This window comes from Peromyscus californicus, unplaced genomic scaffold (genome assembly GCF_007827085.1).
Source record: "Peromyscus californicus insignis strain IS unplaced genomic scaffold, ASM782708v3 Scaffold_5__1_contigs__length_169319896, whole genome shotgun sequence".
Classification (NCBI taxonomy): Eukaryota; Metazoa; Chordata; class Mammalia; order Rodentia; family Cricetidae; genus Peromyscus; species Peromyscus californicus.
In genome coordinates, this window is record NW_026294573.1 from 109,689,496 (window position 1) to 109,715,215 (window position 25,720).

The 25,720-nt window shown below is 36.0% G+C and overlaps 1 protein-coding gene across 18 annotated transcripts in view; it reads left to right on the forward strand.

Annotated features, from left to right (window-relative positions):
* The window catches only part of Lingo2 (leucine rich repeat and Ig domain containing 2), a 1,194,974-nt gene that overhangs the window by 183,053 nt on the left and 986,201 nt on the right, over nucleotides 1-25,720 (forward strand). Inside the window, exon 2 of one of the 18 annotated variants that reach the window (XM_052716818.1) lies at nucleotides 10,984-11,015. The exons of the other annotated variants lie outside the window; for them this stretch is intronic. The gene's annotated coding sequence lies outside the window, so the exon portion shown is untranslated. The remainder of the gene's footprint in view (nucleotides 1-10,983; nucleotides 11,016-25,720) is intronic. 18 annotated transcript variants of the gene reach the window in all.

A 25,720-nucleotide genomic window follows, 5' to 3' on the forward strand; every position in this document is an offset into this window, starting at 1 on the left:
TTCAATTTAACTATCAATTACTCAGCATACTTTACAAACAACATCATTTTGAACCCCATGAGTATATAATTATAAATTTTCATGTTATGTAATTACTAAAAGCATTTCATTGGATAGTCTTGTATGGTTAGGAAGCCCTCCATTTCATCTGGGTTTCTTAAGTGCTTTTGAAATTTTGGTTGATTTTTTTCTATTTTAAGTGTTCAAAAATATTGTCATTTCTTTCTTTTCCCATCTTAGAAACATCTAAATGGTACAACAGCAATTTGTGGCCTTTTCCACTCTCTATGGTTCAGTTAAATCCCTGTGTTCATTAATCCTAATTATTGTTATTTTTTATTATAATTGAAAGGTTTTCAAGTATCACAAAAGAGGGAGGTGTGGGAAGGCTGCAGAATTAAATGGAAAAAAAAAGTTCCTAGAAGGGACCCTTTAGAGTTGGTCTATTACAGAACCCAGAACCCTCAGAATTTTGAACAGAAGTTTCTGTCTCTGTGAGAAGTCTTTCTCAGTGTTCCTTTGCTTGAGTCCCCTAAACGTTAATGAAAACTTCAAAAGGCCTTAACTGTCACCTAACCTGCACATATTTGTCCCTTTGTCTAAGTCAGGGACTAGGGAAGGTTTTGGTTTATGTTAGAACATTTTGACATTAAGCAGTATAAGATTACTATAACAGAAATTTTGTAGGAGGATGAAATGAAAGTAAGGAAGGATTTACACTGTCTTCCTTTCTTGAATATTAGTCTATGAAGCTGTCTTTAATACTTGTACAAAGAGTGAGTATCACTGATCAGGGAATTGACAGCTTTGAGAGGCTGACATTATAAATCTTCAAAAACAAAAACTAAATGACCCAGATGGAAGATGTATTAATATAGGACATCCCCTTGTTTATAAAAATTGTTAAGGAATTGGTGCCTCAGTGATACAGAATTTTAGTTCTTACTAGAATAAGTAAGCCCTTATGTCACATAATCAAGGATACTGAGCTCTCACTCTGTTTAAAATATTGGATTATGCCAATATTTTATTTATATTTATCACACACACTATATATATACATACAAATATATATATTACAACCTCCCTATTAAATGGGGTTTAGTGCAGACTTCAAATATGTTACTTAAGAAACTATGCTCTTAATTCTGCAGGTTTATTATAACAGAACATTTAATACATATTTGGGGAATATGTTAGTGAGATCACGTTATTGGAATTTTGCACAGCTATTTGTATAATAAATTGCCTTTAACTTTCTATTTCCAATTTTGTAAAACTTTGATTTTTATTTCTTTAGTACTTCATAGACCTCATGTGCTACTCACATGGTGTGAGTTTTACTATACCCTAACACTTTTTCAACTTTCAAAATGTATTTCTTAGTCTTTCTAATGTAAGACAAAGCAGTTTGATCAGTTACTGGATTTTCATGTGATTTTTATATAATACTGAAGCTACGAATAATTTCATGTCAAGTATCACTTTGTAAGTATTTCAGGTTTCATGCTATGTATAAATTCTGTTGCATATTCTTTCTAATTTTTATGACCATATAAAACTGTTGATGGCAGACTTTTTTTTTGACACATATATAAAACATGGATGACTTCTCAAATGATACCCATATTCTTTTTTAACAGCATTTCATTGTAGCCTATACAATCAACAGTATCTGGAGTCTGCAGATTCAATGAATTACTCTGTAAGCACCTTTGTGTAAAAACAGTGAGGAAAGATAGAAAAGAGACAGATGTGGAGAAGGATCCCATTCTTTTTTCTCTCTGTTGTTGAAAATAGATTTTTATATAATATAAAAAATATTCTGATTTATGTTCTGATTATAATTTCCTCCTCAGTTCTTCCCCACCTTTCCTCCTATCCACGTCCATACACTTTCTGTCTCTCCTTAGAAAGCAAACCAGCCAATCAAAGATCTCCCTCTTCCCTCCACCAGTTTTCATAATGATAGATAGATAGATAGATAGATAGATAGATAGATAGATAGATAGATAGATAGATAAAAAGCAAAACAAGAAAATGAAAATATAAGAGTAAGGAGCACCCAAAAATAAACTAATAGGGTTCTTTTTGATAAAAGGAATACAAACTATGAGATGAAAGTGAATATTATTTTATAATTATAGCCACTCACAACATATTGCAAAAGCTGAAAACTGTAATTATCACACTATAGAATCTCTATAATTTTACAATATTTGAATTAAATCCATGACTTATTTATTAAAAAAGAAAGCAAACAGGTGTCTAAAGAATAATGATAAAATAAGATAAAAACAAGGAAATTGGAAAAGAAAAAATAAACAGAAGAAAAACAGCCAATGAAAATGGACAATAAAGAAAATACATAAAGACACACAGACAGACACATTCATAGACACAGGAATCCCATAAAAACACAAAACTGGAAGTCATGATATAGCCATAAAGGATCTATACTGTAAATACATATGTACTTACACATATACATACATACCCTACAAAACATGAGACAAAGAACTTCCAAGGATGCCATTGAGTTCATTTTGTGTTGGCCGTCTACTGCTGGACATGGGCCTGACCTTATGTGGGATTGGTATACCCAAATAAGACTCCATTGGAGAAAACAATTGTTTTATCTGCAAGTGATTATCAATTGGAGACAGCTTTTGGCTCATGGAAGAGGGCATGTGTTCACTTGCCACAATGTTGCCACCCCATCTGGCACAGACCCATGCAGGCCCTGTTCATGCTGTCTCACTCTCTGTGAGTTCCTATGTGATCCAGTCCTGCAGTGTTTGGAAGTCCTTGTTTCTTTGGTGTCCTCCATTCTACATGGGTCTTAAAATCTTCTTGCTCCCTCTTCTATAGGGTTCCATGAGCCCTGGGGATAGGATTTTAATGGAGATATTCCTATTAGGACTAAATGTTCCAGGGTCCTTCACTCTCTGCATATTATGTGACCATGTGTTACCATCTACTACAGGATGAAGGTTCTCTGATAATGGCTGAGAAAGATGCTTATGTACAAATGTAGCAGAGTGTTGATAAGAGTCCTTTCATGGTTATGCTCCTTTAGCAGGACAGTAGAATTTGGGTTTCTTCTAAATCCATGGGGTATATACTCTGAGGCACTTGGTCTCCCCAGCATTGTTGGGCATAATAAGTGCCAAGTCATGGAATAAGATTTAAATATAATCAGATGGTAGTTGGTTACTGTCTCAAGCTTTATGCCACTCTTGCACTAGTGTATCTTCCAAGAAGATCATCACTGTAGATAGTTACCTTTCTCTTTAGGTAGCATGCAGAGTACCTCCCTGTACCTTGAATACTAGTCGGTAGGGAAGAAGGCTTTAAGCAGGCACAAGATCAACTTCTCCATATTCAATGAGTAGTGTAGGAGCTATCCTGAGCAATAGGTTCTACTGTAAGGTTGTGGAGAGCAACCAACAGCTTTGGCAATAATAGGAGTTGTTTGGGGGTTCCCTTGGGACCCCTTTAGCCAAAAACTTGATTAGATATTATTCAATCCCGGGATTGGAAGCTTCATTTGATGATAAAAATGTACATGCCTTAGGAGTTTTATTGCTGTGAAGAGACACCATGTCCACAGCAACACTTCAAGGGAACATTTTAACTGGGGGTGGCTCGCTTACAGTTCAGAGCATTGTTATCATGGTGGGGAGCATGGCTACATGTAGGCAGACAAGGTGCTGGAGGAGCTGAGAGTCCTACATCTTGCATGCAACAGGAAGTAGACTGCCAGCCACACTGAGGGAAACCTGTGCAAAAGAGAACTCAAAACCTGCCCCTACAGTGACACATTTCCTCCAAGAAAGCCACACCTCCTAATAGTGCCATTCCCTTTGAGGGCCATTTTCTTTCAAACCACCACAGTCCAGTATGGGCTCCATCTCCATTATCTGGTGATTTCAAGTAGTTTGTCTTCATACAGATATATATATATATATATATATATATATATATATATATATATATCTGTATGTATATTTATTTGTATATAATGTATATATATTATATGTATATATATTGTATATATATATTTTATATATATATATTACATATATCTGTATGTAGACTCATTTGAGAGGTCAGATGGAACCTAACACAACAGAAGATTCATATTCATCTGTATGTATATATGAAATCTTCTGTTGTGTTAGGTTCCATCTGACCTCTCAAATGAGTCTTAGTTTAGCTGTCCCTCATCTTATTTCCTCCCTTAACTTACCCTTCTCTTTCCTCTTCTAGATTTGATCCTTCTATTTCTACCTCATCTCATCTACCCATAAGAATCTATTCTATTTCCTTTTCCTAGGGAGATCCATCTGTCTCCTCTAGTTCCTTAATCTATACTTAACCTCTGTAGTTATATGGATTGCAGCTTGCTTACCAAAGACTAAATGGCTAATAGCCACACATAAATAAATATATACCATATTTGTCTTTCTGTGTCTGGGTTACCCTATTCCTGATGATTTTTTTCAAGCTCCATCTATTTACCTGCAAGTTTCCTGATTTTAATTTTTTGAAGGCTGATTAATATTTTGTTGTGTAAATGTACCACATTCTTTTTATCCATTCATTGTTTGACAGACATCTAGATTGTTTCCATTTTCTGGCTATTATGAATAGACCAGCAATGAACATGGTTGAGCAAGTGTCCTTGTGGTAGGATGTAGAGTCTTTTGGGTACATGCCCAAGTGTGATGTAACTGGATCATGAGGCAGATCAGTTTCCAGATTCTCGAGGAACCATCATACTGATTTCACTAGTGATTGTACAAGTTTGTACTCTCATCAGCAATGGATAAGTGTTCCCCTTATCTCACAACCTTGTCAACATGAATTGTCATTTGTTCTATTGATCCTGCCCATTCTGAATGGTGGAAGATGAAATTTCAAGTAGTTTTGATTTGCATTTCCCTGATGACTAAGGAGGTTGAACATTTCTGTAAATACTTCTCATTCTTACATGAACAAACCACAATTTAGCCAAACTGTGAATTATATTTTAGAGTTTTCAGATGTTGCAAATGTGAAGAAGATTTGTATATTTTTGATAATATCTTTAAATTAAAGCATTTCACTTTAAAAATTATATTATTCCAAAATATTACAATGTTTACAATTCTATAAGATAAAATAATCAGACTTGCTTTGTATTTTGTTATATTCAGTCATTTTCATTTCCCCACACTTTTAAATAACATATTACAAATATGCTGTTATTGCTTAGCAATACAGTTATTGCTAAGACATAAAGTTAATTTCTAAAATATAATAACTGATATATGTGTTTTATTGAAGGCATGTACACCATCACAAACGTAAATGCACTCCCTTGTTACAAAAATCAAACTTTTGAATTTTGGCTGAGATTTTCACTTTTACAAATGAATTAAATCATATGGACTCTGCTCATTTTTCCAATCTAAGGAAAAATCTTGATACACCAATAATAAATTAAGCAAGCAACTTGTAGACTCGATCTGCATTTGCAAAACCTGGAAAAATGCACATAATACAAAGCTATTAAAGATATAAGTCTGAACTCTCTTGAACATCTCTCTCCATTGTCTAACCATAAAGGAATGCTTCAATCATTATTAGAAGATTTAAATTATAGTTTGTTATATTTTAATCATCAAATTTTCCCTAGCTAAGCACTTATTAAAATTTATATGTTCTAAAAATCATCCAAAAATATATAATGTATATGTGTGACATTTTCTTATCCCACATACAGTTAATTATTCAGTACTTGTGAGATCATACTCAGTATTTGAATCCTAATGTATTTCTACCACCTTCTGGGCAATATTCTAAAAAGCTGTATAATGCCTACACTTCTGATTACTGAAATAAAATGAAGTTCCTTTTATTCCAAACTTTCATTTCTCTATAGTAACACTCATGTCTAAGCACATCTGGGTTTCTGAGTTCTATTGCAATGTTCTTTCCAATGTACTGGACTGTATTTCCCAGTGCATCTCATCCTCAGGCTTTGTAAGCTCTTTGTGAATACAGAGTCCTTAGTTATTCACCAGTATCATTTCATCAACTGATATTCTCTGTGTTCCCTTGCTCTTACATTCTATGCTTTGCACTTAGTGGAAACCCAATAAACAAGATGAGGTCATGCAAGCACAATTCATTGGATTATCATTTAGGGAGGTGGATACTTAGTGTGACAACAGGGATTAGTGTTATCCAGAGCTATCTCAATTTAATATTCTTTCAGTTTCTTTCATCCTTACCACATGTGTGCTACAACACGAAATAAGAACTTTTAAAATGGTATGACTTTACCATGAGATGGTATTTCAGGAGTACAGTGTTTCCCACAGCAGCAGTGTTAAACCTTTTATGTTTTTCTTTTAAGGAAATTTCAAGATTACATTAACAATTAAAAGCATCTATTTCTGAGTTAGTGAATGTTCCACATTCTTTGAGCATGTTTTAAAAAATATTTCTAAGGAACTTTAATTGAATAAAAATACAGATGATTTTGTTTAAAGGATATCTGTATTCCTTGATTGGAAACTAATATCTTAATGTTCTGCCACTAGATAAGTAAAGCTGTTAAACTTAGAAATGCTAGGTTCCTCAGCTATCTAGAGTTAGCCAATGCTGTTATTCTCGTAGGCTCTTTGGAGAGTAAATGAGCAGTGTATATGAAACTTGATGGTGGGGAGTCACTTCCATTTGGCATTGTACCTCTGGCAGTATGGTCTTTCACTTAATGAGAAACATTTATTATTTCTAGTAAGAGAAATTAGATTTATAATGCCATTGACTCCCCTGATACAACTAGATTCCCATCATGACTTGTTGTCTACTCAAGCTGTGAATTCTCCAGGCTCATCTTCTTTCTGAATAATCACTGTATTCAACACAGTTACTAACCACCTATCATGAACCAGATACAACCTGGGAGATTGTGCTGTACCTATTGTAAAATACTCACTTCCAGGTTTATCTCTTTTCTCTATAGAAACATGCCCTTTTATCATCCATATGATTCATTTGGACACCATCATACAGTAGAGTAGAGAAAGAAAATAAGAAAGGAGTTTGTCACTCAATTTGAAGTCATAATACTTGCTGAAATGAAGAAATAATAGTGTTCCTTGGGAAATTTGCTTGAAAGTTAAACAAATGGAGCTAACGACACTATTATTTTTGACATATGGAACAAAAAAATGGAAAAGCAGACACTAAGATAAACAAAAAGAAAAGGCAAATTAAAAAGCAGATTAGAAACAAAGAAATAAGAATGCAGAGTAGATGAGAAAATAATGAGGTATCTTGCTAATACATATATTTTTGCAATCCACTTACTTGGAATTCTAGATACTGTTATATGCTCATTGTAAATGGATCCTTTTGATTAAGTAGGTTTATATGGTACTTGAAATCAAAAGGATACAGCCTGTGTGTGGCTGTATAGTTGTGCATACTAAGATTAGAAGAGCTTATTTTTTTTAATGCCAAAAGGAAAAATGTAACATTCCAATACTTTAGGAGATCTATATAGGAAGCACATTTTTGAGGATAATATAGGAGAGTTATTCTGCCTACTTTGTTATGTTGTTTGGGTTCTTGTGTGCTCTAACGTCTGGATGAAATTCTTGGCACTGACTAAATGAGAAAAGCTTTGGAGAAAGGAAAGTTGGCAATAGTTAACTCTATTGTAGTCAGCATCACTGTATCACTGTTTGTTTCCACCATGTGTTAAAGAATATAAACACCTTCAGTGTTTACTGAGAATTTAGTGTGTGTGACGCATTGCACAAAGGACTTTATTTTACTTTATTTCATTTTCCTGTCCACAGTCCCTGGAGCATTATTCTTATCTCCTAAAATGTGGGAACTGTGACTTAATTAGGTTGTCTCCCAAAGGTCCCACAACTGTTGACTGGGAAGAAGATGCAAGACTCCAATAATCACTACAGTATTTCTTTTAAGAAACACAGACAAATCTAAGAAATTTTAGGAATGAATGTACAATTGGTTTTCAGTTAATCAAGCCCCTAAAGAGCTCTTTTCTGTTCTGGTTATTCCTATTCCCATTCTACTCCACAAAGACGAAAATTAATGCAGGCTACCGAAACAGCAAATTTCATGTTCATCTTAATCTCCATTCCAATGGTTGACAATCTGACAAGGCCATCATTTAATGACTGGGACTTCATGGAGTTTTGAGATATTCTTAATTCACACCAAAATGTATTTTTCCCTATAATATATCTGATGTCAATAATAAAAATTGGGCTGACATAGTCTAATTACTATTGCATTTCACATCAACAGGACAAATGAAAACTAGGCATTCTGTTGCTGCTGAATGCAGTCATTCTGCTATTCTACTTTCCTAGTCCTGTGCTCATGGAGAGGAGGCTGCCAGCTTTGGAATGCAGACTTTTTCGGTTTCAAGACAGTCATGTCGTTTATACTTCTCAGCCATTAATACCACTCCAGTGGACAGAGTGTCAGATATTTAATGTCAGGCGTGAGACCAGCTCAACTTGTCACTAGGAAAATTTTGGTGGCAGAAAGAAAAATCCTAGAGCTAAGATGTGATTGGCCCAATTACATTAAGGGCAGATTAAGCTTATACATCCATTTACTGGAAAAACTGCATACTATGTTGCTGTTTATGTATTGGTAGAGAGATATATACAGACAAATGTCACTGAGTCTAAACTTTGATTTGGCAGTATCTAAATATTTAGAAACCATCATCCTATCTATATTCAAAACAAGGCACTGTTATTGCAATTATAAGTAAAATAAATATAAAAAAATCAGTGTGCTTTGATACAATGAACACACCACTACATACCAGTCAATACATGACATGTTTGGTGAATTGTGAAATACTCTAAAGATGATGAAACAGATACTTGATTTTTAATTTGCTTTATTTTTTTGAGAACTTCACACATGAACACTGCTTCTACATCCCCCCAAATTCCTCAGTGTCACCCCTCTCTCTTCCAAATTCATGACCCCTTCCTTCTTAATTTTGATGTAACTCCTCTTTTAAAAGATGAAGTTTAAAGTACAGTGTTTTAGGTGAAAAGTGGGATGAAGCAGGATGCAAGTCATTCCCTAGATGTATTATAAAATAATCAAAGGTTCTTTACCAGGGGTCAATTCCTGGGTTATGTTTTGTAGGTAAATATTACTGGGCATATTGTCCTAGAATTCCATGCATATTTATTGCTTTTTCTGTTCTGTGTATCTGAGGTTGGGAAAGTTGATAATGTAATATGGTAAATTATTGACATAAAGAAATTCTAATGAGAAAAAAAAATGGTAAATTGAACTCTCCTGATATTTCAGCATTAGCGTAATTATTTTTTTTTACATTTAGAAAATGAAACCATATAATATCACACCACTATGATAAATTTTTTCTAAAAAAATATGAATTGCTGCTGACTCTGGCCAGATTTGTGTGACTAAATAAAATCATCTGCCAATGAGTCTCATGTATATTTTTGTTTTCTGGTTTAATGAGAATTGATTGATTCTTCCATTTCTTTCTTCCTCTAAATCTCAACATACTAAAATACAGACTGGCAAAGAAACTCTTTCTTTTTCAGGGCTTTTTTTTTTATATTCAAGCTGCACTTGGTTTCAATTTTTAGAGAGCTCAGCATTTTTTTATGACTGAACATCAATATCTTACATAACTGATGAGATTCTACCAGTGTTGTGAATCGTTTCTCTATAGATAGAATAGTTGGCAATTTACCATGATGCTGTCTTTTTATCGAAAAATGTACATTATATCTGGTAAGTGATACTGGAAATGGAAGCCATTTTCAACTTGCAGCAGCTGAGTCTGTCACTCTGCAGTGCTGAGTGTGTTTACATTCCCATGGGATAGGCTTACCTATTTATCTGCATCAATTGTCACAAACTTCCCGAAGTCCAGAGTTTCAGATCCAATATTCTCCGAATCACAATATGAAATTGAAGGAGCTAAACCTTTATCGCCTCTGGCATGTTATGGCAATAATGTTTATATTAGCTATAAAGAAAAATATATAACTGAGGGTAGATTTCTAGAATCTTACATTGTGACTTCATATTTTAAAGGGAAAAGTAGTTTGTGTACTCTCAAAGGTATCACATGAAGCATTTGTTCAAGGAATGTTCTAGCATTCTTTTCTAAAAGAGTGTTTGGCATTTAGTGTTGCCTACATCCTGATCCTACCGTGGTGCAAAATTAATATTCATCCTCTGACCATCAGGACTTGTCAAGAGAACACTAAAGCCTGCAAGATGATGATGAGTAAAGTAGAGCTTACATATTTGTTTGACAAATCTTATATGCTCCAGACAGAAAGACAACTAAATAGTTGAGCCAATCTAAGCCCAATAATAATCAATCAATTACCTAGAAAGCTCCAGAGTTATCATGAAGAATCCTGAAGAATTAAAGTAATTTACATGATATATTTATGTTTAGGAAAATATCAGCTATTTGAAATGTGATAGCCCTGTTGCTTATAATAAGTGTTAAAATATTCTTTGTAAGTATGTCTGAAATTTCAGGCTACTCCGTCATTAGATTACCGATGTCATGATTTTGAGGGGTAAATGAGTACCTAGAATGATAGTTTTAGCCAGTCTAAACAAAGGCTTACTAATGGGGTCCTTCACTGGATAAAACACTATTGAAGCCAGTGAGTGATAGATTAAAAAGTCCCATATTCTGTATGATGAAATCACAGGTTTCACAAAAGTCTGAACTGTGTCATTATGTAGATTCTATTCAATGAAAGACTGGGAATATCCTTTGATAGCCAATACCATGGAACAAGTTCCTATAAGCACTGGCCAGAGGTTTCCAAACCAATAGTCCACTCTCCTACTAAAATTCTAGGTAGTTCAAAAGTAATCTTGGAAATTCATTCTTATTTCTGGATTTTTTTTTTTTTGCAGTAATCATCTGAGTCACTTCCTAAGGTTCCAAGGTCAGTGCAAGTTTTAACTTTAATGGAGTTGAATGTAATAATTGGAGGGCATTATCTTTCCATTAGCCCAGAGACCAAGGACTTGTTTGTCTCTACTACTCCTGGAGATTTTCTTTCCTTTCTTTTGTGTGAATGACAGTGCTGGCTGAGAAACTGATATCTCTGTCCAACCTCAGCTCTTCATCATCTACCTTGATATGACTCTTTCCTTCAGTCCTTCACTAGAAAGAGAGGAGGTTTTACTAATGAGTTATACAGCTTTCAAAATTTGTCCTCACAGTACATTAATCATATCCACATGCATATAGTTAGAGAACCCAAAGACAGTTACCCCATATGACCCATTGAAGCTACCAAGTCATCTACAACATTGGGAGAAATGCAACCCAAGAAAGGCTGATGCCCAAATCCATTGGAAAACAATTTCAGCACTCTGTCTGTTATCCTTTGTCTGTCTGGTGATAGAAATTCTACATAATCTTGTCTGCAGTTTATGATGTTAGAATTTAAGATAATATTGGTTGCTTCCCCCCTCCTGGCAGTTTGCATAGCATCTCTTGATGCTATCAGAGCTAGTCCTCAGGGAGAAGACTTCCAGACCCTTTGTCCAAAGTGGATAATGTGTTCAGATAGAGTGTCTTACTTTAAGTTCTGGAAGGCATCCATGGGCAATGGGGATAACCAATATTGTTTGGGGATTCTCTTGGACTCCCCTGAGTAACATCTCAAAGAGATGTTTCCCATGCCTGACAATGGAGTTTCTGTTGTCAGGGTTTCGTTTTCTTTACAGTTGAACAGAATACAATCCTGTACATGTACCACATTTTCATTATACATTCATCAGTTAAAGGACATCTAATATTTTACAGTTTCCTGGCTATTGTGAATAGAGCAACAGTAATCATGGAGGAACATGTTGGTAGATTTTTCTTTGAGCTCCCAGTTCACAAATAATGACATGGAGACTTCTTATTAATTATGAAATGTTGCCAGGCAGTGGTGGCCCATGCCTTTTATCCCAGCCTGGAGAAGTAGAGCCAGGTGGATCTCTGTGAGTTTGAGGTCAGTCTGGTCTAGAGAAAGAGATCCAGGCTAGGCACCAAAGCTACACAGAGAAACCCTGTCTCAAAAAACAACAACAACAACAAAAATAAAACAAAAGTTATGAAAGGTCAACCTTAGCTTAGGTTTGTCCCACTAGCTCTTATAACTTAAATTAACCTGCTTTTATTAATCTACATTTTACCTTTCTTTCATTCTTTATTCTTTCCATGTCTTATTGGCATCTCCTCTGCACCTTATCTCCTCCTATTTCTCCTCTGCCCAGAAGTCTCACTTATTCCTACAGTCTTGCTATTAGACGTTCAGTTCTTTATTAAACCACTCACATCAATATATCTTCACACAATGTACAAATATCCCATGACATTTTCCTCTCAGTAAAAAGAAAACGTTTTAACTCTAATATAGTAAAATTGTATACAATAAGAATAGTTATCAGGCAAGAATTATATTCTCAATGTTCCGTCCATTTGTATTTGTTAAATTTGGATAACTTACTCTATTATCAATCTTATCTTGATGAGTCCAAAGTTTTACACCTAAACAATTTTCTATCATAACTTGTATTACAATCCTAAAAATATTTTTTAGACCTTAAAACATCATCTTAGATAAACAATTTAAGCTTTATGGCTCTCAACCTTATATACTTTACATCCTTTGTAAATTTCTTTTTTGAATCTGGTAACAAGAAAAACTGTAACTATAACTATCTCATCTTTAACTCCATCAGAGACCTAAGAAGGATATGATATTACATGAGTAAACAGGAAGTGCAAAGCAAACAAATTCCAAAACTATAGAAATGACAGAGACAGTTGGCTGCCTGGACAGTCACCCAGGTTTCCTCTCTAACATCGGGGCATGCATCTTCAGCCTACAGTCCTAGAATATCTGATAGACTTTTTTGTGAAGCAAAAAAAAATTGTCTTGGCAAAGTTCAGCAGTTGCCTTCTTTTGTGTCCTGCTTGTCCAATTTGAACAGCATACAGTTAACAGTCAATGCAAGGGCAGTTTTTTTTTTCCCCCAGTGGCTATTTTTTCCACAATAAAAGCAAACTCCATATGGAGTTTTTGATGCCCATCTTTCTTTTTTGAAGTAAATTGTCATGAAAAGCTTTAGATTTTTAAAACATCTTAAATACCATATTCTATAGGTCTCTGAAGTGTTTGAAGACTGTCTTCTTAAAACATCTCTGTTTGGTCTTGAAAACATACCTAACATGGCCACAAATTTGATTGTTAGATGACTAATTACTAACCTGTATTTTTAATTATTCTAAATGGTTTGTAATAATAATTTTCAAGGACTAGAATTTACATTACATTGTTAAATGAGCTGCATAGGTACAATAACTTAAAGAAAAGTAGAAACATACATATATATCATAATAAAAGTAACCATAAATTTGCATTTATACACAAAAAATATCTTAAACAAGACTAGAAACATATATAGAGTCTTTTCTAACAAACTTGAGAATGTGGGCAACATGTTCTCTACACTGCTTCCTGTTGTCTGGAAGGTGACAGCACCTATAGAGGACCCTGAGAAAATTGGGATATGGTCAAGTCCTAGAATAGCTAGCTGTATTATTTTTTCTTTAATCTCTATGTGATGGGAAAGTGAAGAGCTTATCTGAAGTCTTAACTGGATAAAATCTGTGAGGCTGGACCATCTCAGCTAGCAGCGTTGAAGCTGTTCTGGATGCAGAATTGTTAGGAAACTGCAACAGAAGCATTTTGAGGCTAGATCACCTGAGCTAGTTGTCTTTATTGGTATCTGGTCCAGTTTTTTTTTTTTTTTTTTCTGAAAACACATAAATTTTAAAAGGTAACATATATATCTGTATTAACACAACTATGGAATGTGTGGTGTGTACAAGTCAACTAAGGATTTTTTGCTCTATGTTTGAGCAGGTAAAAGGCATCTGTCAATTTTATAAGTCCATTTGGACTGCATAATCAAGCTTTAATAAAAATCTCCATCCATATGAAAAGATGACATGTAACAATAAGTTATAGAGGACTCTGTAACCAATAAGATTTATCATGTCTCATTCAGTCTCAGAGCTGTTCCCATGTAGAAGGATCAGCGTGTGCATCACCTGCCCTGTAGTCTTTCTAGGTTTCTTTTCTTACGTGTGTAACCAAGATGTTCAAGAGGTCTCCTCTAATCAAATCTGATCTTTAATTTTGAAGAGAACAGTAACTTTTTGTTTCCTGTGTAAACAAAGGCATAACCTCTTTGCCAATTCTACATATTTTTTGACTTTCATTTTGGAGTTAAGACATTCTTAAAATATACAGGTTGGTTTAATTTAGCAGTTTCCACATCCAATGTCTCTCAGAAGCTATTGGTTTTTGTACATTAGCATTTAAAAATTCAAAGTCAACAAACTGCCTTAGATGATCCAGACACCCTGTGTATTTACCATCTTTACCAGGCTTATTTTTTTTATGTTACTTTACTCTCTCTTTAAAGACTTTATTGTTTTTAAAATATTTTTCTATGACTGTCAATACCCAATTTTTTACTGTATCTGTTTTAAGATTTTCTCGGTCTGGACCACTTTACTCTGCACCTGTAGCATCATTCTCTGACCACGAGACAAACCTTAAATGCCACACCAGCGGCTGCAGGGCTCTGGTGACTGGCTCCACTCCCCTCAGTTCCCCGAGAGCCTAGTTCCATGCCTGCAGATTTACTGACCCAGCACTGGGAAGCTGCTGTGTCCACAATGCAGCAGAAATTTTCACCTAGCACATTGGCTGCTCAAGTGCTTTGCTGCACAGCAGGGCCTCTTGAAAGAGCCATGCTTCTGTAGTCCAAGCCCCCCTACCTGAGAAACAGCTTTCTCAGGCCCTATGTGGATATTCTAGCCTCCACGTTAGATACCATAAGTAGTTAGATTGTTCTTTGGGCTGTTAGCTCACAAATAATGACAATGGAGACATTATTAATTATGAAAGTTCAGTCTTAGCTTAGTCTTGTCCTACTACCCTTTATAATTTAAATTAACCTGCTTTTATTACTCTATATTTTACCGTGTGATTTTTTACTTTTCTTTCATTCTGTATGTTCCACTCCTTCCATGACTTATTTGCATCTCCTCTGAGCCTTGATTATGTCTTCCTACTTAATCTCTCTGTTCAGAAGTGCCACCTATACCCCCTGCCTACCTATTGGCCACTCAGCTCTTTATTAAACCAATCACAGCAATATGCATTCACACAGTGTACAAATATCCCACAACAAGAACAAGTATTTCTATAGAATGTCAAGTCCTTTGGGAGTATAAGAAAAAGTAGTGTAGTTACTTCATATGGGGTAACAATTTTTAACTTTTAAGGAATTTTCCACACTTCTTTCAACAGTAGATGAAGTGATTTGTAATCTCATCAGTAGTGAATGAGGGTTCCCTTTTCCTGGTAACCTTGCCAGCATTTGTTATCAGTTGTTTGCTTGATGATTGCTATTCTGACCAAGGTTCTATCCAGTTGTAAAGTCTATGAACCACAACAATGACCTGCTTGGCAAGATATATCCAATGATGTAAAGTTTTACTTCATGTCTTGCCAGTAACCAATAGCTGTCTAATTGAGAGTAAGTTTAAAAGTTAAAAATTGTTACCCATATGAAGTAACTACACTACTTTTTCTTATACTCCCAAAGGACTTGACATTCTATAGAAATACTTGTTCTTGTTGTGGGATATTTGTACACTGTGTGAATGCTCAGTGGGAAGTGATAATATATGATTATGGAAACTTAGGCAACAAACAATGGTTGATCAGGTCATAGACCCTAGAGGAAAACATGATACTACCATTCCCTAAATCAATATAGTTTCTAGCTCTACTCTAAAAACTTATACCCAAAGACAAGTGTTGCTCTCATCCCTCATCAGGACTTTTTTTTTTCAGCATTGGATAGAGGCTACTACAGAGGTCCACACCAGTTCAAAATGCAGAAAATAAGTAACCATGGTGTGTCCAATCCCAACTGATACATTTACAATGCTGATCTTATAATTAAAGATTAGAAAATATTACAGAAGAGAAGAAAGATTCCAAGAACTAGAACCAGGACAACTGTCACTAGATAATGTCTTCTAGACATGCCAGAGATGCAGTAACTATAAAACTTAAAAAAACGTGGTTGCCTAAACAAGACCTACATAATGACAATACTGGCAAATGTGCCAGTGTGGATGAGAAAAAGTTGACACCCCCTTTCCCTCCCACAGACACACTATGAAAGAGCTAGAGGCAATCAGTGGTTGTTAAGAGAAGGAGGATCTTGGGAGAGACAAGTTCTCTGATAGATTATTCAATCCCAAGTGGTCAGTCCTCAGCATATATATGAGCAATACTAAATGGTTCAATGGTTTTTTGTGTGTATGTATATAAAAATAATAATTGTAGAAGAAGGAGACATGAACTTGATGGGGAGGGCTTATTGGAAGAGTTGTAGCAGGGAGAGGTAAGGGTAGAAATGGTATAAATATGGTATTCATATATGAAACTCCTCATGAAGTTGAAATTTTCAGTTAAGATGATTAAAATAACAGTAACCAAAATCTTTGAAAGTTTATGGATGCATGAAATACAAATATAGTACCAAATATATGCCAATGACTCACCAGAAAAAATTTAGTCCTGTTGTTATTGTTATTATCATATTATATTATATCATCTTAATTTCCTGAGAGTTATAGGTCATAGTTTGACCTCATTCACCTAACAAAATTTTGCATGTTTATCTTAACCACTAAAAAATATCAGAGGCAAGATGATGCTCTTTCCCCTCTTGGGACTAATATTTTTTTTCAAGTTGCAGGAGAAAATATATTTAATATATAGCAAATATGACTGCAATTACATTCGAGGTATATTATGAGTCAGTTATTTCTCTGTACTGAGGACACTGAGCACTTAGGTTGGATTTAAGAAAGTTCTCAATCACTATGCCCAGGTAAGCCACCAGATTGTGAGTACTCTCTGAAATCTAAATCTTTCTGTGCTCACATCACTTGGAAGTTTTAATGGTCTCAAATGAAAGTTAATTGTTTAAAAAGACCAGTAAAGCAGATCCCTCGTCCTAGAAGTGTTTTCTGCAACGGGTTTGATCAGCTGCTTCATCAGTCAGTTTTCAGTCTCCTGCAATGTTCATTACTTCTGATATACTAGAGGCAGTCACATAATGAAGTAATATGTCTCATTCCTTTCCTTGTCCTTCATGACATCTTCCCTTCTCACCCTTTCTAACTACCTCTGTAGGTATATTGTACCTCATTTTAAGAAATCTCAATTTCTGCCGACTTGTCACTGTGATAAAAAACACTCTGATGAAAGCAACGAAAGTAAGAAGACCTTATGCTGGCTCACAGTTCAAAGGTGTAGTCTGTTATGGTAAAGTCAGGAGCTCAAAGGCAGCCTGACACATCATATTCACAGTCAGAAAGAGAGAATGATGAGTTCACACTGGTCCTTACAACCCGTTTTCAGCAAAGGCAGTCTAGGATTCCATCATGGGAAAGACAGTACCAGCGGCAAGTGAGTGAGTCTTCCCACCTCGATGCAGATCAAGATCACACCCTACAGACAGGCACAAAGGTCTATGCTGCAGGTAACTCTAGATTCCTTCAAGTTTCTATTAACACTAACTATCACAACTGCCAATGCACAATTCTAGCTCATTTTCTTTCCTTAATTTTTCAACTTACTTTAGTGTCTAGGTGCTAAACTTATTACCAACATAGATATAATTTACTAAGAAATGAAAGGTGACATGTAAACCCCCTTGACAGAGATATTTCTCAGTTCCCGAAAGCTCCACTATTGATTGCCCCAGGTCCAAATGTTAAGGATCAACTTCAAACCCTCCATTCCTTCACAAAATTCATTATCAAAGTGCTCTCTGGAAGCATCCAAAAGCAAAACATGTCTCATCATCTCTCCTGATTCTATCATCACATCCCAGTTCTCACCTGGGTTGTGCATTGCTTCCTTCTTGCTAATCTGTTTGCTTCCAACTTTATCTCTTTGAAGCCTTTCATCCACATAACAACCAAATTCATCTTTCCCCATCTCAAAACCCCTCAAAAACATCCATTGGTTCTTTACCACTCTCAAATCAAAGTCCAAGTCCTATTACATCTTTTCATCTTCTAAACATTATCTTTGCTCCTGTCCATCTCCAGTTTCCTGCACTGGGCTTGCCACCCACTAGGAGTCTTTGCACTTGCTAATTACTTAAGCAGTTTCTGTTTAGTTATCAGTAGTTCCCTTGACAACTTCTTAAAGGTTTCCTGTTTTTCAGTAAAGCATATAATGACAACTTGATATAAAACTCTGATGCCTCCCAGAAGATTTCTGAGATATCTTCATCTGACAATTTCATTTTGCTAGTGTTCTGATCTTCAAAAGTTTAATTCATTTTTTTAATTTCCTATATCTTTACAAGTATAAAAGATTGTGTATGTTAGTGTATAGCATGTGCATGTGTATATGTGTGAGTATGTGCCCATGCATGTACAGATAAGCTAGGGAAGGATATGAAGTAACCTACTCTGTCAGTCTTCATCTTAGTCACTTGAGGCATAGACCCTCATGGAACCTGAAGCTAGGCTGGCATGAAGCATCTGAGGATCCTGGTGCCTCTGTCCCCCAGAGCACTGGGATTACAGGTACCCCATATATAGCTTCTTGCATGGATATTGGAGGTTTGAATTCAAGTACTCATGCTTCTATAGCTATTACTATTACATACTGAGCCATTTCTCTGGCATAGAGTTTTAATATTTGCTTATGAAAGAATAAAATCATGCATCCCTCTTCATTGTATGAATGATATGAGGATGTTATGTCCTCATGTGGTCATTTCCTTTAAATCTGACTTCTTGCAAGAAATATGTGTTATTTTTGACCAGATATCTTCAAAAAAAGTTCTCACCCATGAGATTGCAAATTAAGTACACTGTATTATGGTTTGGTTCAATAAAGTACTAGTTTCTGTGCCAAACTTTTTCTTCTTTTCTACAGTACTATCAAATGTACTAATGTTACATTTCATCCATCAAAATTATATTTCATATTTCAGGAAAATTAAAGGTAGCATTTATAACCATTATTTTTAAAATTAATCTTCTATTTATCTGCTAACATGGAAAGCCATTATAAACTTAGCAAAACTGATGTACGTGAGTTTGGTTAGCATGTATTTTATTACAAAAGAGAAAATGTGTTGTCACAGAGACATGGAGTTTTAAAGCTGAAGTGGACTTCTGAACTCTGATCCATATACCTGCACTTATACTTGAACAGAAACAGTGAGACCAATTCATCCAAAAGGGATCATGACATGTCTACTAATGTACAGGAGGCCTTGCCATGCATACAGAACAGGGAATGCAGCATTAATCTTCACCTTCGCGTAGCTGCCAGTCTATATACAAGATAGACAGCAGAATACTGACTTCATGGTGATGGAATTCTCACTATCCTAAGAAGTGCTGTAAAAAATCCTGCTTAATGTGGAGTCACAGAACAGCCACTTAGACATCACCATGCTCCATCTCTTGGCTCCTTGTAACAGGATGACAGGAATCCAGGCATTGTAACAAAGGCTGTGTAGCTTGGCCTCTCCAACATTTGAAAGGAAAATGTTTTATCTGCCACTTCTGAGATGGAGAAAATAATTCCCTCTGTCTATTTTGTATAAGTCAAGACCCTTTATTTAATTAACCAATTTATGTCATCTACAACTGTAGTAGAGACATTAGTAGAATCCCAAAATCAATTTGGTGTATGCATCTTTACTAATATATGCAATAGTATTTGCATGAAGCAGAGTACTAGTATGTGCTGAAAATAATTTCATGATTTTGATAAAGACACTGAGACTTTTGAAAGTGATCAAGAAGTTATAAACATCTCTCTCTCCCTCTTCCCCTTCTCTCTGTCTCTCTATCTCTGTTTCTGTCTCTCTGTCTCTGTCTCTCTCCTTCATCCCTTCTCTCCCAATGGAGAAGTGAGAGAGAAAATGTTCCACTCATCTCCCACTTCAGGTGCTATGAGAACCCCAGTCTCCTTCATGTTGATTGGAAAGAAAACCAAACTCTATCTGACAAACGATGATCAGAGATGATCAGCTTTTTCTGTTAGATCTCCACAGACAACTCAGACTAGAAACCAATATTGTTGCCAAGAGGAAGCAAAGGTGCCAACAAAACTGGATGGAGTACTGTACTCCCTCCCCCATCAAAATGGCTTCTGTTTCTGAGAAAGGGTGAGAAGAATGGAAGGGAATGCCTTAGGTCACATTCAGTTTTATTGTTCCTTAATTTAATTCCAGGAGTGAAATAAGGATTTTACAATCTGCTTTTGTTTTCCATGTTCCTTAAGCACATAGGAAGTGGTTCTAAGGCGGGAGAAGGTATAGTTTAGATTCTAATCTCCAATACTGGAGCTTCCTTTCAGGAGTACTTTAGTTCATATCTTTGGACTCTATTTTATGCAATTTTCCTAAGCTAGTAAAAATAATTACTTGGCAACTGCGTTAGACACAAAAATTGGCTAAGCCCTTAACTTTGTGAAATTAGAGCATCAAATTCTCAAAGCAAACTCTAAGCAAGGCAAGTGGGAACCAAGCTTCACTGTGGGTTGGCAGAGAACCCTGTATTAGGTTATTTTCATTGTAGAGTAGTTAGTACTGAAGATAGTCTAGTTTCACAGGACGTAGCCTATTGACCCTTGGGTATAGACTCAGGCCTTTTTCATTTCTTATTTTCAAAAATGGGTAAAATCTTGAAGAATAATTCCAATCATAAGTGTGAGACACATGTTTATAGCAGGAATCTTAAAAGTTCTTATTAATAAAATCAAACCTGGGTCCAGTTATTGGGGTGAAATGCTGGATGGTCAGAGACAGAACAAGCCACAGCTAACCTCACCTGGCCCACTTCTCAGCTGGTCTCGTTTCCTCAGACTGGAAGCCTCTGTGTCCTAATATCTGAATGGCTCTCAGCTGAACTGTGCTGCTAGAAGCCTGAAAGCTTAACCAGCCAAATGCTTAACCAGCCAAATGCTTCTAGTTCCTGGTCCTCATGCCTTATATACCCTTCTGCTTTCTAACACCACTCCCTGGGATTAAAGGCTCGCTTTCTGGGATTAAAGGTGTGAGTCACCATGCTTGGCTGTATCCTTGAACACATGGATTTCTGCCTAGCTCTACCTCCCAAGTGCTGGGATTAAAGGCATGTGCTACCACTGCCTATCCTCTATGTTTGATATTGTGGCTGCTCTGTCTCTGACCCCAGGTAAGTTTATTAGGGTACACAATATTTCGGGGAACACAATACCACCACACATGTTAAACCATCAGTATGTCTTGGGTCTCTTTTTTCTTAAGATCAATGAAGGATATAATACAGTGAACCAATAAGTAGGTATCAATTACAGTATTCCTTCTACTAGGTAAATATAAAAACATTCTATATCTTTTGCCTTTGAAATTACTATATTTATGAGTGGTTTTAAGGTTTTTCTCTGACATTGAAAGCAGTTCATCTGAAGAATTTTTCTAATTTACAAAACATACTAAATTATTGGGGGAAGCAAAGTGATATACTTGAAAACAAAGAGCAATAATAAACACATGCTCAATGTTATAAGCTACGAGATTTGTAAAAACTATTTCCATTTGTTTATATGTATACTTATTTGTAATGTGTAATGTAGCTGGGTGTGCACAAGTGCTATTGCACACATGTATAGGTCAGAAGAAAATGTGTGGGGGTCCATTCTGTCCTCCCACCATGTGGATTCCAGGAATTGAACTCAGGTACTTTTACCCACTGAGCCAACTCATTGGCCTGGCATTGTGATTTTTTTTAACCCCATCTGTCATTTATTTAAGTTTCAAGGATACTTGGTCATTCAAAACATCACAAATAATCTTCTTGTCACAGTAACTGTGAAGATTACTATATAGTACATGCATGATGCTAATGACTGGAATGCCACTTTCTAACTCTAACCTTTATCTGTCTGGGAAGATAAAATTCTCCTGCCTACCTAACAAAGTCCATGTGTTGATAATATTAGTTAAATGGGCTGAATCAATTTTAAAACATCTGACCTAGGGGATAAGAATGGTGCTGGTGATCAGGTTGGGATCCTCCAGCCCTGTGCTATAGTCCTGGGCTGGCCACAGAGCTTTCCTTACTAAGCTGCTTCTTGGCCCTTCCCTACTACTAACTTCTAATTCTTGTTTTTCATGGTCTGGTAATTTTATTTGACATCCTAACTTTACAGACTTTACAGGTAAGATCATTTCTTAGCAACTATAGAGGAAATTCCTTTTTATTCTCAGCTTCTGTATCAAGAGGCCAAAAGGACATTACTGAACAAGCAACTCTGGGCAGGTATTATAACAATGACAGAAAGGAGCTACCCTTCAATACACAGATGACTTAAGCCACCATTTCTTGGGAATTGAATTCCTGTAGACACCCAGTAGATTAGACTTCATGTACACATTTGCTTTGGGGCTTTTCTTTTCTTTCTTTTTTTTTTTTTTTTGTTTTTAGAAACAGGGTTTCTCGTGTGTTTTGATGCCTATCCTAGATCTTGCTCTGTAGACCAAACTGGCCTCGAACTCACAGAGATACTCCTGACTCTGCCTCCCAAATGCTGGGATTAAAGGCGTGCGCCACCACAGCCCAGTGCTTTGGGGCTTTTCAATGCTTGTGTCAAACAAATATGCCACTTAAAGAAAAACACACTTCAATTTTTCCCCTGCATTCCTGAGAAGAAATGTAGGCCTCCAAATTATTCTGATAAATATATTTGTTTCTATTTTCCAGTATTTTTCTATAGTCACTATTTAATCAAGAGAGAGTAACCATCACTTCCATTTTGCATGAAAACTTAATAAAGTTTAAAGACATTTTAAGATGAAAAATTAACAAAATGGGTCCCAAAGTATTAGATTTGCTCATTAATTCATTCAACTAACTAAATTAAACAGGTTAATTTATGTGTTTATTATTCATTACTGAACTACCTTTAAGTGGCATTTGTACATTTGGGGAGGATAAATAATATAGTAGTAATGATAAAACAATTTCATTTATAGAGCTTATGTTGCCACCAAGTCATGTTCTGAACATGAATTCTGAGTGCCAAGACTTACCATAGGCAGGGATGAGAATGCAGTGGCCCTTTTACTGGAGTGTGCTCTGAGATTTTCTGTCCTACTGATATTTCCTCATAGTAAAGTCTCACTATCAGAATACTTGAAAAGAAAGATGGCCCAAAAAATCTCATTAATTATATTTAATATTCTTATTATTTGCATTTGATCAAGAGTATTCATAATACTTTTTATGTATAAATTAATTGTTCATTCTCCTTGTATCTGAGGCAAAGACTATCTTTGAACATTTTATCTTGAGTATTTTCATTTTCAAATAAAATCTGAAAGCAACCTATCATTATTAGGCTCATGCACATCCTTACTACTCTTAACTATTTTTATATACAAATAGTAATTTAGTTCTAATAAAGATGTTGTAAATGTCTTGGTTTACTTTTTAAAAATTGTACATTCTTTTTAAAAAAATTGTACACTCTTTTTTTATTGGTGGTGTTTGAACCTTTTTATTTATTATTTTTTTATTTTTTATTTTATCCTATTTTATTTTACAATACAATTCAGTTCTACATATCAGCCACGGATTCCCTTGTTCTCCCCCCTCCCACACCCTTCCTCTTCCCCCCAGCCCACCCCCCATTCCCACCTCCTCCAGGGCAAAGCCTCCCCCGAGGACTGAGAACAACCTGGTAGACTCAGTCCAGGCAGGTCCAGTCCCCTCCTCCCAGGCTGAGCCAAGCAACCCTGCATAAGCCCCAGGTTTCAAACAGCCAACTCATGCAATGAGCACAGGACCAGGTCCCACTGCCTGGATGCCTCCCAAACAGATCAAGCCAATCAACTGTCTCACCCATTCAGAGGGCCTGATCCAGTGGGGACCCCTCAGCCATTGGTTCATAGTTCATGGGTTTCCATTCGTTTGGCTATTTGTCCCTGTGCTTTATCCAACCTTGGTCTCAACAATTCTCGCTCATATAAACCCTCCTCTTTCTCGCTAATTGGAATCCCGGAGCTCCACCCAGGGCCTAGCCCGTGGATCTCTGCATCCAGATCCCTCAGTCGTTGGATGTGGTTTCTAGTGAGGTAACCCAGACTCAGAAAGACAAACATGGTATGTACTCACTCATAGGAGGATACTAGATGTGGAACAAGGATGACTGGACTGCTACTCACATCACCAGGGAGACTACCTGGAAAACAGGACCCCAAGAAAGACACGGGGATTGCCCAATGACAGAGAAATGGATGAGATCTACATGAACAGCCTGGACATGAGTGGGGGAAATGAAGGGCGAGGGTCGAGGGAAAGAGAGCTTGGGGGAGCGGGAGATCCCAGCTGGATCAAGAACAGAGAAGGAGAACAAGGAATAGGAGACCATGGTAAATGAAGACCACATGAGAATAGGAAGAAGCAAAGTGCTAGAGAGGCCCACAGAAATCCACAAATATACCCCCACAATAGACTGCTGTCAATGGTTGAGAGACAGCCCGAACTGACCTACTCTGGTGATGGGATGGCCAAACACCCTAATTGTCGTACATTCTTTTTTATAAATGTTAGTTGCAGGTGAAAGTCTTGCAACTGTACTGGAAATATTTTTTTTCTAGATGAGATGCTTCCTACCTTTATACGTATAAAAAATAAAATAAAATTTAAGGGATTCCAATTACTGTATTTTTTAAAAGGAACATAGAAATATTTTAGAGCCGCAATCTTTCCTCTGAAAATCTGAGATCTGCTTGTAGACCCTGGAGTAATGCAGACTGAATCCCACAAGCTTTTTTCTCTTGGTCCAGTCATGTAATATCTGCTTTGTTTATGTTCATAAAAGTAATAATGATCCCTCTTAATAAGGCCTGGTGAAAATTATGTGACATCACAGGTGTGCAGTAAGCAGCAGAGCTCCTGGCGGCTGGTGTCACACAAATATAACATGCTGTCACTTAAACAGGAAATTCGTCATGTTCTTTCATCTGTATTCTGAGCCACACTGTCTGATACATCAGTCAACAGTTATATGTTGCTGGGTCAGTGATCTAAAATTAAACAAAAAATCAAGTGCTTTATATCTGCATATACACTAAAATGTCCTCAATAGTTTAGAATTGATGCTATTCTCAAATGATGCTACATAAAATCTTTTGATATGAAATATCCACATACAATGTAAATTTATCCTGTGTATTTGGAAATGGAAGTTTTTGTTTCTCCTGTTTCCTGTGAGTAATTTCCTTAATCCTAAATTTTCTAGAGCCCATTTTCCTTTCTAGGAACACCAATTAGCAGCAGTGCTGACATATCTGGAGAAGAGACTGTGATACAGGTAAAGTTTAGGGCAAACAGTCTACTACCTAGTAAATATTAGCGTATAGTTTAAGGAAACTAAGATTTTAAAAGAAATGTTTTTACATGAACAGCTCACACAGTATCTTCAGCCTGTGTTTAATAAGCTGTGCATCCATCTCTTGAACTCAATGGATT